We start from the raw sequence: 13,179 nt of genomic DNA on the forward strand, positions 1-13,179 counted from the left end.
TTCCATGTACACTTGAGAAGAATGTGTATTATTCTGTTTTAGGATGGAATGTCCTCTGTATATGAGAGATATAACTAGCCCAATGTGTCATTCAAAGTGACAGTTTCCTTGCTAATTTTCTGCTAAGATGATTGTTAAGTGGGGTGTTAAAATCCCCTACTATTATTTTATTACTATTGATAACTTACTTTATGTTTGTTATTAGCTGCTTTATATATTTGGGTATTCTCATGTTTTCCATCTCCTCATTGAGGATCTCACTGAATCGTCCACTCTTCTCAAGTTCAGTTAATATCTTTGACCACTACTTTAAATTCTTTTTATCAGACATATTACTTATCTTTCTTTTATTTAGCTCTCACTGTGATTTTGCCCTGTTCTTTCATTTGAGACATATTTCTGTCTCCTCATTTTGTCTAACTCTCTGTTTCTTTCTGTTAGGAAAGTTAGCTACATCTCCTGCTCTTAAAAGTAGTGGCCTTATGAAGAAGAGGTCCTCTTGTGCCCTACAATGCAATGTTTGCCACTCACCAGTACCTGGAGCTTTAGCCATCACCTATTTTCATTGTGTGTGTCCTGCTGTTGTGACTTACCTGCATTTACCTTCAGTCCAGTCATCTGTAATGTCTCTCTTTGCCTGTTTGGGCAGGGTTTTGTCCTGTTTGGTTTATAGGCCATTCTGGGGCTATCTTGGGCTTGAGTTGGGGCAGACTGGGTCCCACTGTGCTGGAAAGTGCTCTCCCTGTGTTGTCCCATGAGAAGCTTTCATTGGTTGGCAGAGGCTGCAGTCATATTAGTTGTCTTCCCCTAACATCTAGCTATCTTCCTCTCCCCCAAAAGGAGGAGTCTCTTTGGAGTGGTGCTGGCCCCTGTGGAACTGCTTGCACAATGCTAGACTTATGGAGCTACTTTGAATGGACTTCTGCAGAGGAAGGTTTGGATGTACCATGTTCACAGGAGTATGAGATGGGAGGGTGCCCCATGTTAGCAAGGTGTGCTCTGGTCTGATGTGGGAAGGGACCTATAGCTGCTTTGGAGAACTTTGGAGGGATCAGGTCTGCAGAAAATTCTAGGGGCAGGCACATGGTTAGCAAACAAAGTGGAGAGTGTTTGCACTGTTTTAGCAGGTGTCCCTTGGGGGCAGGGGAAGGAAGTGACACACACCAGTTCTCTTATTCTTGAAGAAGTCTCCTAAGGATTCCTGCCCCTCTACCACATGCTCTGAGATTAGTAAATAAATCTGCCTCCCATATACCCCAGGCCTTTCTCAAACTGCATGTTCTATGCCTTATCCCAGGGGGCTTTTGTTATGCTATCTTTTTAAGGGCTGGCACTCAGTTTCCTATTGCCCTGTGTTTTTTTTTTAAAGTTTCTGATGTTAAGCCCCACTGATTTAAGAACTTGCAAAGTTAAGCCTCTCTGGTTTTCAAAGCCAGATGTTATGGGGATTCATCTTCTCAATGCAGGTCCCCTCTGGCTGGGGTGGGGTCTGCTCCTGTCCTTTCTGTATGACTGCAGTGTCTCTCCCTCCCTTAGACAGCCTCTTGGGTCAGTTTAGTTCCAGACTGTATCCCTGTCCTTCCTACTGTTTTTGTTTTTTTTTTTTTTTTAAGATATTATTTATTTGACAGAGAGAGACACAGCGAGAGAGGGAACACAAGCGGGGGAGTAGGAGAGGGAGAAGCAGGCTTCCCGTGGAGCAGGGAGCCTGATGTGGGGCTCTATCCCAGGACCCTGAGATCATGACCTGAGCTGAAGGCAGACGCCCAACGACTGAGCCACCCAGGCGCCCCCTTCCTACTGTTTTTTGATGTGGCCTCTTCTCTAAGAATCTGTTCTGCAGTCTTTGGGTCATGTTCTGGGTTATCTATACTGATGTGGGTGTTAATTAGGGGTTTCTGTGGGATGAGGCAAGTTAAGGATCCTCCTACTCTGCCATTTTTCCCACAGTTCCTGGATATATCTTTTTGAATTAGTGTTTTCATTTTCTTTGTGTAAATACCCACTAGTGGAATTATTGGATCATATGGTATTTCCCTGATGAACATAGATGCAAAAAATCCTCAGAAAATATTAGTGGACAATCTCTGTCTTTAAATTGGTATGTTTAAGTAATTAGCATTTAAAATGATTGTTGTTATAGTTGAATTCATATCAACTATTTTTTGTATCTCTTTTGTATATACCTGAAAGACTCCACCAAAAAATTATTAGAACTGATCCATGAATTCAGTAAAGTCACAGGATACAAAGTCAGTGTACAGAAGCCTGTTGCAATTCTATACACCAATTATGAAACAGCAGAAAGAGAAATCAAGGAATCAATCCCATTTACAATTGCACCAAAAACCATAAGATACCTAGGAATGAACCTAACCAAAGAGGTGAAAGATCTATACTATGAAAACTATAAAACATTGATGAAAGAAATTGAAGATGACACTCATGTGGAATTTAAGAAACAAAACAGATGAGCATAGGGGAATGGGGAAAAAGGGAGAGAAGCAAACCATAAAACTTAACTACAGAGAACAAACTGAGCATTGATGGAAGGAGGTGGTGGGGGATGGGCTAAATGGGTGATGGGTATTAAGGAGCGCACTTGTGATGAGCACTGGGTGTTCTATGTAAATGATGGGTCACTAAATTCTACTCCTGAAACCAATATTACACTGTATGTTAACTAACTAGAATTTAAATAAATACTTGAAACAAAACATAAATAAAAATTTTAAGTATCTAGAACATTAAAAAAAATGTATGAATTCCTTATTCTCAACATCCTTGTCAACACTTGATATTTTTTGTCCTTTTTTTTAAAGATTTTTTTAAGATTTTATTTATTTATTTGAGAGAGAGAGAGGATGATAGAGAACACAAGCTGGGGGGAGAGGCAAAGAGAGAGGAAGAAGCAGAGTCCCCACTGAGCAGGGAGCCAGATGTGGGGCTTGATCCCAGGATCCTGGAATCATGACCTGGGCCAAAGGCAGAAACTTAACCAACTGAGCCACCAAGATGCCCTGTTGTGTTTGATACTAGACATTTTAATGGGTTTAAGGTGATATCTCATCGTGGTTTTGATTTGCATTTCCTGGATGATTTGTGATGTTGAGCATATTTCCATGTGTCTATTGACCATTTATATGTCATCTTTAGGAAAATGTTTGTCCAGATTCTCTGTCCACTTTGAATCAGATTATTTGTTTCTTTGGTGTTGATATAGAAGTTCTTTATATAATTTGAATATTATTAACGCCTTATCAAATACATCATTTGCAAATATTTTCTCCCATTCAGTAAGTTGCCTTTTATTCTCTTAATGGTTTCTTTTGCTGTGCAAAAGCCTTTTCTTTTGATGTAGTTCCAATAGTTCATTTTTGCTTTTGTTTGTTTTCCTTGCCTGAGGAGACATATCCATCAATATTTGGAAAGGCCAATGTCCAAGAGATTACTGCCTATGTTTTCTTTTAGGGGTTTTATAGTTTCAGGTATCACATTTAAGTCCTGAATCCATTCTGAGTTGTTTTTTTTTTCCCCCTTTGGCATGGTGTAAGAAAGTGGTCCAGCTTTTATCTTTTGCATGTAGATGTCCAGTTTTCTCTATCCCATTTATTGGAGAGACTCTTTTCCCCTTTGGATATTCTGACCTTCTTTGCTATAGATTAGCTGACTGTATAAGCATGTCTTTATTTATCTGTCTGTCCTGTTCTATTGCTCTATCAATCTATTTTTGTGTGAGTACCATACTCTTTTAAATATTATAGCTTTGTAGTATATCTTGAAATCTAGGATTGTGGTACCTCTAGTTTTGTTCTTTCTCAATATTGCTTTGACTATTCAGGGTTTTTGTGATTCTATACAAAATTTAAGAATAGTGTTTTAGTTCTACTGATATTTTTTATGGGGATTACATTGAATCTGCAGATCACTTTGGATAATATGAACATTTTAACAATATTACTTTGATCTATGAGCATGAGATATCTCTCCATTTGTGTCATCTTCAGTTTTTTTTTCATCAATGTCTTTTAGTTTTCAGAATATGTTTTTAACCTCCTTGGTTAAATTTATTCCTAGGTTTCATTCTTTTTGGTACAATTGTAATTTGGATTATTTGCTTAATTTCTTTTTGTACTACTTTGTTATTAGTATATAGAAACAGATTTCTGTATATTAATTTTGTATCCTGCAACTTTACTGAATTCATTTATAACTTCTAATAGTTTTGTGGTGTTGTCTAGGATTTTCTATATGTAGTATTATGTCATCTGCAAATAATGACAATTTTACTTCTTCCTTACCAGTTTTGATGCCTTTATTTTCCTTGTCTGATTGTGGCTAGGACTCCAATTACTATTTTGAGTTAAAGTGGCGAAAGTGGACATTCTTGTCTTGTTCCTGATCTTAGAGAAAAAGTTTTCAGTGTTCCACCATTGAGTAAGAGGTTAGCTGTGGACTTTTTCCCTGTGGCTTTTATTATGTTGGGGTATATTCCATCTTAAGCCACTTTATTGAAAATTTTTATCATGAATTGACATTGTATTTTGTCCAGGGCTTTTTCTGCATCTATTGAGATGATCCTATAGTTTTTATCCTTCCTCTTTAATGTATTTTATCACAATGATTAGTATGTGAAAATTGAATCATTCTTGCATCCCCAGAATAAACCCCACTTGTTTGTGGGGAATAATCCTTTGAGTATATTGTTGAACTTGGCTTGCTAATATTTTATTTATTTTATTTTATTTTTTAACAGAGAGAGAGACAGCGAGAGAGGGAACACAAGCAGGGAGAGTGGGAGAGGGAGAAGCAGGCTTCCCACTGAGCAGGGAGCCCAGTGTGGGACTCGAACCCAGGACCCTGGGATCATGACCTGAGCCGAAGGCAGACACCTAACAACTGAGCCACCCAGGTGCCCAGCTTGCTAATATTTTATTTAGAATTTTTGCCTCTATGTTTATCATGGATATTGGCCTGCAGTTTTCGTTTTTATAGTGTCAATGTCTGATTGTAGATAGGGTAATTTTGGCCTTGTGAAGTGAGTTTTGAAGTTTTCTTTCCCCTTCAATTTTTTAAATAGCTTGAAAAGAAGAGTTATTAACTCTAAGTGTTTGGTAGAATTCACCTATAAACCCACCTGGTCCTGGACTTTTGTTATTGAAAGTTCTATGATTAGTGTTTCATTTTCTTCCTATTAATGGGTCTGTTCAGATTTTTCTATTTCAGGTTTAAAAGATTGTATCTAGATATTGCATAAATTTTTCATTATATTCTCTTATGTCTATCTGTGGTGGTGTTATTTCTCTTCTTTCATTTTTATTCATTTGATCTCTCTTTTTTTATTATTTCAGAGGTAGAATTTAGTGATTCATCAGTTGCACATAACACCCAGTGCTCATTACATCAAGTGCCCTCCTTGATGTTCATCCCCCAATTATCCCTCCCCCCACCCACCTCCTGCTCAGCAACCCTCAGTTTGTTTCCTAAAGTTCAGCATCTCTTATGGTTGCCCCCTTGTCTTTTTTTATTGATTAGTCTAGCCAAAGGTTTATCAATTTTATCTTTTCATAGAAGCAGCTTTTGGTTTAATTGAATTATTTTTTTTTAATTCTATATTTCCATTCAGATATTTATTAATTTCTTCTTTCTACTAACTTTGGGCTTAGTTTATTCTTTTTTTTCCTAGTTCCTTTAGGTGTAAGGTTAGAATTTTTGAGATTTCTCTCTTTTTCTAAAGTATGTCTGTATCGCTATAAATTTTTCTCTTAGAACTGCTTTTGATGCATGCCAAAGATTTTAGACCATTGTGTTTCCATTTTTTTTCTTTTTGTCCCCAAATATTTTTTCTTTCTTTCTGATTTCTTCATTGACCTATTGGCTATTTAGTATCATGTTGTTTAGCCTCCACGTTTGTTTTTATTTCCAGGTTTTTTTTTTTTTCCTGTAAATAATTTTTGGCTACATAATATTGTAAAAAGAGATGCTTGATAAGATTTTGATCTTTTTAAATTTGTTCAGGCTTGTGTTGTGGCCTAACATATGATCTATACTGGATAATGTTCCATATGCACTTAAAAATAATGTGTATTCTGATGTTGGATGTAATGTTCTGCACATATCTGTTAAGCTATGTGGTCTAATGTGTCATTCTATCTGTATGATATATCCATTGATCTAAGTGTGGTGTTAATGTCCCTACCATTATTATATTATTGTCAATTTCTCCCTTTATGTCTGTTAATATTTGCCTTATGCATTTGGATGCTTCTAAATTGGGTGCATAGATAGTTACAATATTTATATCATCTTGTTGGGTTGGCCCCTTTGTCTTTATATAATGCCCTTTACAAAATGATAGTCTATTTAGTCTGAATATATATTGCTATCCCATTTTTTTTTTAGGCTTCTATTTGCACACAGTCTTTTCCATTCTTCACTTTAGCTTTAGGTCTGAAGTGAGTTCTTGGAATCAGTATACAGATCATCTTATTTTTTATTCGTGTAGTCACTGTATGTCTTTTAATTGGAACATTTAGTCCATTTACATTTAAAATAATTATTGGTAGTTATGTACTTTTTCCCATTTTGTTATTTTATTTTTTATTTCCATTCCAGTTAGTTAGCATACAGTGTAATACTAGTTTCAGGTGTAGAATTTAGTAACTCATCACTTACATACAACACCCAGTTCTCATCACAAGTGCACTTCTTCTTAATCCTCATCACTCACCTCCCCTCTGGTGACCATTGGTTTGTTCTCTATAATTAACACTCTGTTTCTTGGATTGCCCTCCTCTCTCTTTTTTCCCCTCCTTTGTTCATTTGCTTTATTTCTTAAATTCCCACACAAGAATGAAATCATATGGTAGTTGTCTTTCTCTGACTTACTTCTCTTAGCATAATATTCTCTAGCTCCATCCATATTGTTGCAAATAGAACAATTTCATTTTTTAATGGCTGAGTAATAATCCATTATATGCTTGAATTACTTGGTTTTTCATGTATCTATTATAGATTTTTGATTTGTGGTTACCATGGGGTTCATTTTTAACACCCTATGTCTATAACAGTCTATTTTAAGTTATAGTCACTAAGGTTCAAACACATTCATATTTTATATCTTTTTATTTTATATAACCCTTGACTAATGTTTATAGTTTTAATTGATTTTACTACTTTTGTGTCAACCTACATAGTGGCTTTATAAGTTTTAAATCTACTACCTTTACTATATGTTTGCTTTTAGCAGTGGAATTTTTTCTTTTCACAATTTTCTTCTAGTTATGGCCTTTTTTTTCAAAAATTTTATTTATTAGACAGAGAGATACAGCGAGAGAGGGAACACAAGCAGGAGGAGTGTGAGAGGGAGAAGCAGGGGGCCCGATGCAGGGCCCGATCCCAGGACCCTGGGATCATCACCTGAGCCGAAGGCAGATGCTTAACAACTGAGCCACCCAGGTGCCCCTTAAAGAAGCCTTTTTCTAAACATTTCTTGTAAAGCTGGTTTAGTGGTGATGAACTTCTTTAACTTTTGTCTGAGAAACTATCTCTTTTTCAATTGTGAGTGATAATCTTTGCCAGGTAGATTAGTCTTGGTTGTAGTTTTTTGTTTTTTGTCCTTTTAGCACTTTTTATATATCATGCAACTCTCTTCTGGCCTGCAAAGTTAACCATTATGTATATTTTGTTTGAGGCTATCTGTAATTCCTGGACCTGAGTATCTTTCTCCCCCCAGATTAGGGAGGTTTTTAGCTATTATTTCTTCAAATAAGATTTCTGCCCTCTTTTCTCCCTCTTCTCCTTCTGAGATTCCTATAATGCAAATGTTAGAAATGATATTGCAGAGGTCCTTCAACGTATTGTTTTTTGATCATTGATCCATTCTTCTGCATCCTCTAATCTGCTGTTGAATACCTCTAGTCTCTATTTTTCCTTTTACTTATTGTCTCCTTCAACTCTCTATGTTATAGTTTCTAAGTTTTCACTGAGTCCATTCACTGTCTCTCAAGTCCATTAAATATCTTTTTGACCATTACATTGAACTCTTTATCGGGCATAATGCTTATCTCCTTTTCATTTAACTCTTTTTCTGTGATTATTTTCCTGCCTTTCATTTGGGAATATTCCTCTGTCACCTCGTTTTGTCTGTCTGTTTCTATGTATTAAGTCAGCTATGTGGTCTGGTCTTTAAATTAGTAAAGTAGCCTTCTCTAGAAGAGATCTTGTGAAGTCGTAGCATAATCCCTCCTGTCAGCAGAACCAGGTGCTCCAGGGGTGTCCTCTCTGTGGGCTACATGCAGTCCTCTATTGTGGCTGAGCTATGATTTCTGTGGGCACATGAGTGGGTTGCCCTTCAGCCCAGAAAGCTGCAATGACCCATTTTGTCAGCTGAGGGGGCACTGGGCAGGGTTTGCTCCATGGGCTGTTGAAAGGCTTGGTTATAGCAGTTGTGGGCTCACTGGTGGGCAGGGCTAGCCCTCAGCTTGGCTGTCTGCAGTAAGCCACTATGACAGCTCCAGGAGCACTGCAGGGCAGGGCTTGTTCCCTAAACAGCCAGCTATGAGGCCCAGCTACAGGAATTGCAGCAGTCTCTTTGCAATGTTTCCAGTCCTAACCATGGCTACCTACAGGGTATAGTGGGACAGGAGTCCTTTGGAGGGATGTCTGCCAAAATGGGTAGGGTGGAACCAAAGGGGAATACCAGGCATGACATGGGGTGTTAGCAAGATAGAAAATTAGAATTGAATCCTGCAAGCATCTAGCTATTTAGTATGGGGGAGGGCACAAATAATGGTAGCTGCCATTGCTTTTGTTCCTGGAAAAATTTTCTGCAGATACTTGCCCCCCCTGGCACATGTCCTAAAATTAATCAGTAGATCTCCTTCACATGGATTCCTGGCATTTTTCAGACTGCTGCTTCTGTGCTTTCTCAGAGCAAGTTTTTTAGTGTGCTGGTTCTTTCTTTAACTCCAGGAGCTTTAAAAATCAGCTGGACTTAAATCCCTTTGATTTTCAAAGCCAGACATTTCTTTTTTAATCTATTGATGAAAAGATATGAAACATTTTAATAATTTGCACATCATCCTTGTGCAGGGGCCATGCTAATTAATCTCTGTATCATTCAAATTTTAATATATGTGCTGCTGAAACAAACACTACTCTGTAATTCTTAAACTTGTTTCTTTGTTGGTTGTGTTTTCCCTCACCCTGGCCTTTTCCTTCAGGATTTTGTTTCTCTTTGGCTTTCTACATTGCCAATATGATTTGCCTAGATATGGATGTTTATTTTTTTGCTTGTATTTATGATGTTGACATTCTTTTAGCTCCTTTGCTCTGTGGTTTGATGCTTGTCATTTGTTTTGCAAAGTTCTCAGCTGTTTTAATTTCAAATATTTCTTCTAATTTTTCATTCTGATGTGTTATACGTTTTAATGTTCTCCTATAATTCTAGGATACTCTTTTATTCTCTTTACGTATTTCAATTTGGAAAGTTTCTATTGCTCTATGCTCAGGTCCACTTATTTCCTCAGGCATGTCAAGTATATTTATAAGACCATCAAAGTCATTTGTCATTTTTTTTTTCATTTCTAGCATTTACTTTTGATTCTTAGAGATTCTTAGAGTTTATGTAACCTATCTGTTCTTGCATGTTATTTATAGTTATTTTAAATTTCCTCTCTAATTTACACCTGTGTTACATCCTAGACTAGTTCTGATGACTGCTGGTCTCTTCAGTTTTTTTCTTGCCTTTAGGAAAACCAAACATGTTGTATTAAGGAATAGAACTTGAGGTAAATAGGTCTTTAATGTGAGAATTTATGATATTTGACTAATTATTTGGCTGTATGTAATGTCTGTTGTAGGTACCAGAGACTTTACATTCCTCAGATCCCTTATTTTTGTCTCCCTTCTGTGCTTTGGGGATTTCTATATGTTGTTGATTGAAGAGAGTTGTGTCCCCTACACCCTTGCAAGAAAAACAAGGAATCCTTTTTAGATTCTCACTTTTAGAACTTGGTGGGATTCCTGGAGGTAAAGCTGATTAAAGTGTAGAGTCCCCCAGAAGTTTGTCACTCTTATACTAGTCCATACTCAGCTCCAGAAATTCATCAAAATTAGCATTTATGCTCCTTCCAGTTTATAGCTCCTGTGGCTTCTGTTCCAGGTAAGCAGAACTCAGAAAGCACCTACCTCTCCAGATTTCAGAATGGCAGTTTGCCTTCCAAACTCTGTTCCATGATGAGTACTAAAAAAATTGACTTTCAGTTTGTATAGCTTTTTTCTTATGTGATGAGTGACAATCTCTGCCACTTAAATGGTATAGATGTGACTAGTTCTTGGGTTTGGATTAGTGCTACTTTGAGTTTTAATCCCTAGGGAAAAAAGAAAGTAATAAAAAGCATTTTTCCCCTGATAAGTAGCTTTACCTCTCTATGCCTTAGATTACTAACTTTAAATCAAGGATAATATTATCTACCTTATAGAATTGTTAAAAGGATTAAATTAAATGAGACAGGTGTTAATCACAATTAGTGGCATCTAGAAAATGTTTAAGTAAGGATGTTACATTAGTTTTTCCCACAAATGTCCTATCTGTATAAATATTTGCAGACAAACATACACTGGCCCTAGTTCTACCAGATGGCATAGGCATAAGCATAGGTATTTACTATACCACACTTCTGTGTACTTAGAAATATGGGTAGGGTTATTCTAAGTAACACAAGGGAATTTTTCTGGTCTAAGGAAACATTTTCTCTATATTGTACAGTTACTCTAACAAAGTAAATCCAGAATGAACACAAAGAGGTTTTTTTTTTAATTTTGTAGCTGTAAGTTACAGGGCAAAGACTCAGGAATTTTTTTTAAAGTGTAATTTTATGTACTTCAAGCATAGAATATTAGTCATATTTTGAAATAATTCCTGCATTACCAAGATCTTATTATAAGGCAGAAATTTTGGCTGTGTATTTAGCAGATTTTTTTCCTTACTGTACTAAAATCAGACAAGTTTGGCTTATTTATTTGATTGTGCTATCTAGAAAAGTAGTTTGATATTTAATGTGATCTGTTATATCTTAATTTCTAACATTAAATGAAAATACAAAATATATGCTTTCATCTTAATTATCTTTTAGACTTGAATTAAAATGTAATAAGCAGTTATTTCTTAAGTACTAAAAGGCCAAAATTAGAAGATAATCATTTAAAGTATATTTGTAGAAGTTGTCAATCAATATCAAAATATTCTACCATTTCTCTCACCTGATTTATAATTTAGTTATAAGTGAAGCTATATGAAGAAATTAATGACATAAGTAGAAGGTGTAGTTAGTAATCCTATACTTAGAGAACAGTATTTTATATCTGTAGGTCATTCAGGACTCAAATATTTTTGGTAAATTTTCCATCACTTATATTATGGGTTGAGTTGTGCCCCCCCCCCATATTCATATGTTTAAGTCCTAACACCCAGTATCTCATAGAGTGTGACTCTATTTGGAGATAGATCCTTTAAAGAGGTGATTATGACAGGTATCCATATAAGAAGAAATTTGGACACAACATATACAGAGGAAAGACCATGTGAAGGTACAAAGAGAAGACCGCTATCTACAAGCCAATGAAGGAGGAGGCCTCAGAAGGAACCAAACCTGACAACTGTTTGATCTAAGAATTGGAGCCACCAGAATTGTGAGAAACTTACTTTTTTTGGTTTAAACCACCCACTCTGTGATACTTTGTTATGGCAGCCCAGCAAACTCAATATCTAATAAAAAAGACATGAATAAAAACATTATAATAGAAAATCCAAAAGGCCAATGAGCATTTGAAAACATGTTTAAATTCATCAATAATCAGGACAATGCAAATCAAGCAAGAATGAGACAGAACTTCACTATTATTAGATAGACAAAAATTTAGAAGATTAAAAATGTCAAGTGTGGCCATGATTGTAGGGAGTTAAAAACCTTATTTTTTAAGCTACTGTAAACTGACACAAGTATTAAGGAAAGTAATCTGACAATTTAGTTAAATAAAGTACAGGCATTCCCTATGGCTCAGCAATTCTGCTTGTTGATCTATCCCAAGGCATTCTTGCACAGGTACAAAAATAACATCTAACAATGCTCACCTTAGTATAATTTGTGGTAGAAAGATGTTGAGGGTAATTTGGATGTCCACAAGTTGGGTCATAGGTATGTAGAAGCACTTCAGAGGAGCTGAAAGCAATAGGTTAGACACATACATAGCAACCTGCATGGATCACAAAAAATAAATGTCGAGTCAGTCAATGAGAAACTTAGTTCAATATATGGTATGATAATATCATTGCATAATTAGAAAAATATATGTACACTGAACAAAAATGAATATTTTTAAAGAACAATGAGATAAGTGAATATTAAACACAGAATAGTTGCCTATGAATGTAAGGGAAGGAGAGTGGCTCTCAAAGATACAAAGAATAATGTTTTTTTTTGAAATGAACAATATAAAAAGATACATATAAAGTGTTTTTTAATCACATATATGATTCATATATATATCTATAAGATAAGGAGAACATACAGGTTTAGAGTGTTTACTTTTATGTCTGGCACATTGTAAAAATCAAATATTTAATGAATTTATAAGATGGATAGATGATTATAACAATACCTCCTATAACACATGTGCTATTGGATACTGTTATTTTCTTTCCATATGTCAAATTAATCATCACATCCCTAGAAAGTGGCTACTATTAATAACCCTGTTTTACAGTTGAAGGAACTACGGCAAAGAGAGATTTTAAAATTCAGCTAAAGTCATAGAGCCAGAAAACAATAGAGTGTGGATGTTAAGACATATCTTAAAGTATACCCACCAACAACCCCCCAATATAAATTGTTCAAGGAAGTAAGGGATATAAAATTAGGCACAAGAAAAAGGTTATAGTTACCACTATAGAAAGTATTAAAATTAAGGTAGTTTTGTTTCATCTCAATATTTAAATGTTATATATCCATGTGGATATAAAACCTAGGGAAATATGAATCACTAAATAAAAAGCAATACCCATGGATCATCTAGGCTAATTTTGGGGGAGGGGGATTTTCTTTTTTTTTTTTTAAGTTTTTCTTTTTTTTAATTTGACAGAGAGAGACAGCAAAAGAGGGAATATAAGCAGGGGGA

The 13,179-nt window shown here is 35.7% G+C and overlaps 1 non-coding gene across 1 annotated transcript; it reads right to left on the bottom strand.

Moving 5' to 3' along the window:
• Positions 1 to 9,048: 9,048 nt before the first annotated feature.
• LOC116637969 lies at positions 9,049 to 9,156 on the bottom strand. The gene has a single exon (XR_004300574.1). It is a non-coding gene; the product is annotated as a U6 spliceosomal RNA (small nuclear RNA).
• Between the last annotated feature and the right edge of the window lie 4,023 nt (positions 9,157 to 13,179).

Source organism: Phoca vitulina, unplaced genomic scaffold, assembly GCF_004348235.1.
Source record: "Phoca vitulina isolate PV1807 unplaced genomic scaffold, GSC_HSeal_1.0 scaffold1, whole genome shotgun sequence".
Classification (NCBI taxonomy): domain Eukaryota; kingdom Metazoa; phylum Chordata; class Mammalia; order Carnivora; family Phocidae; genus Phoca; species Phoca vitulina.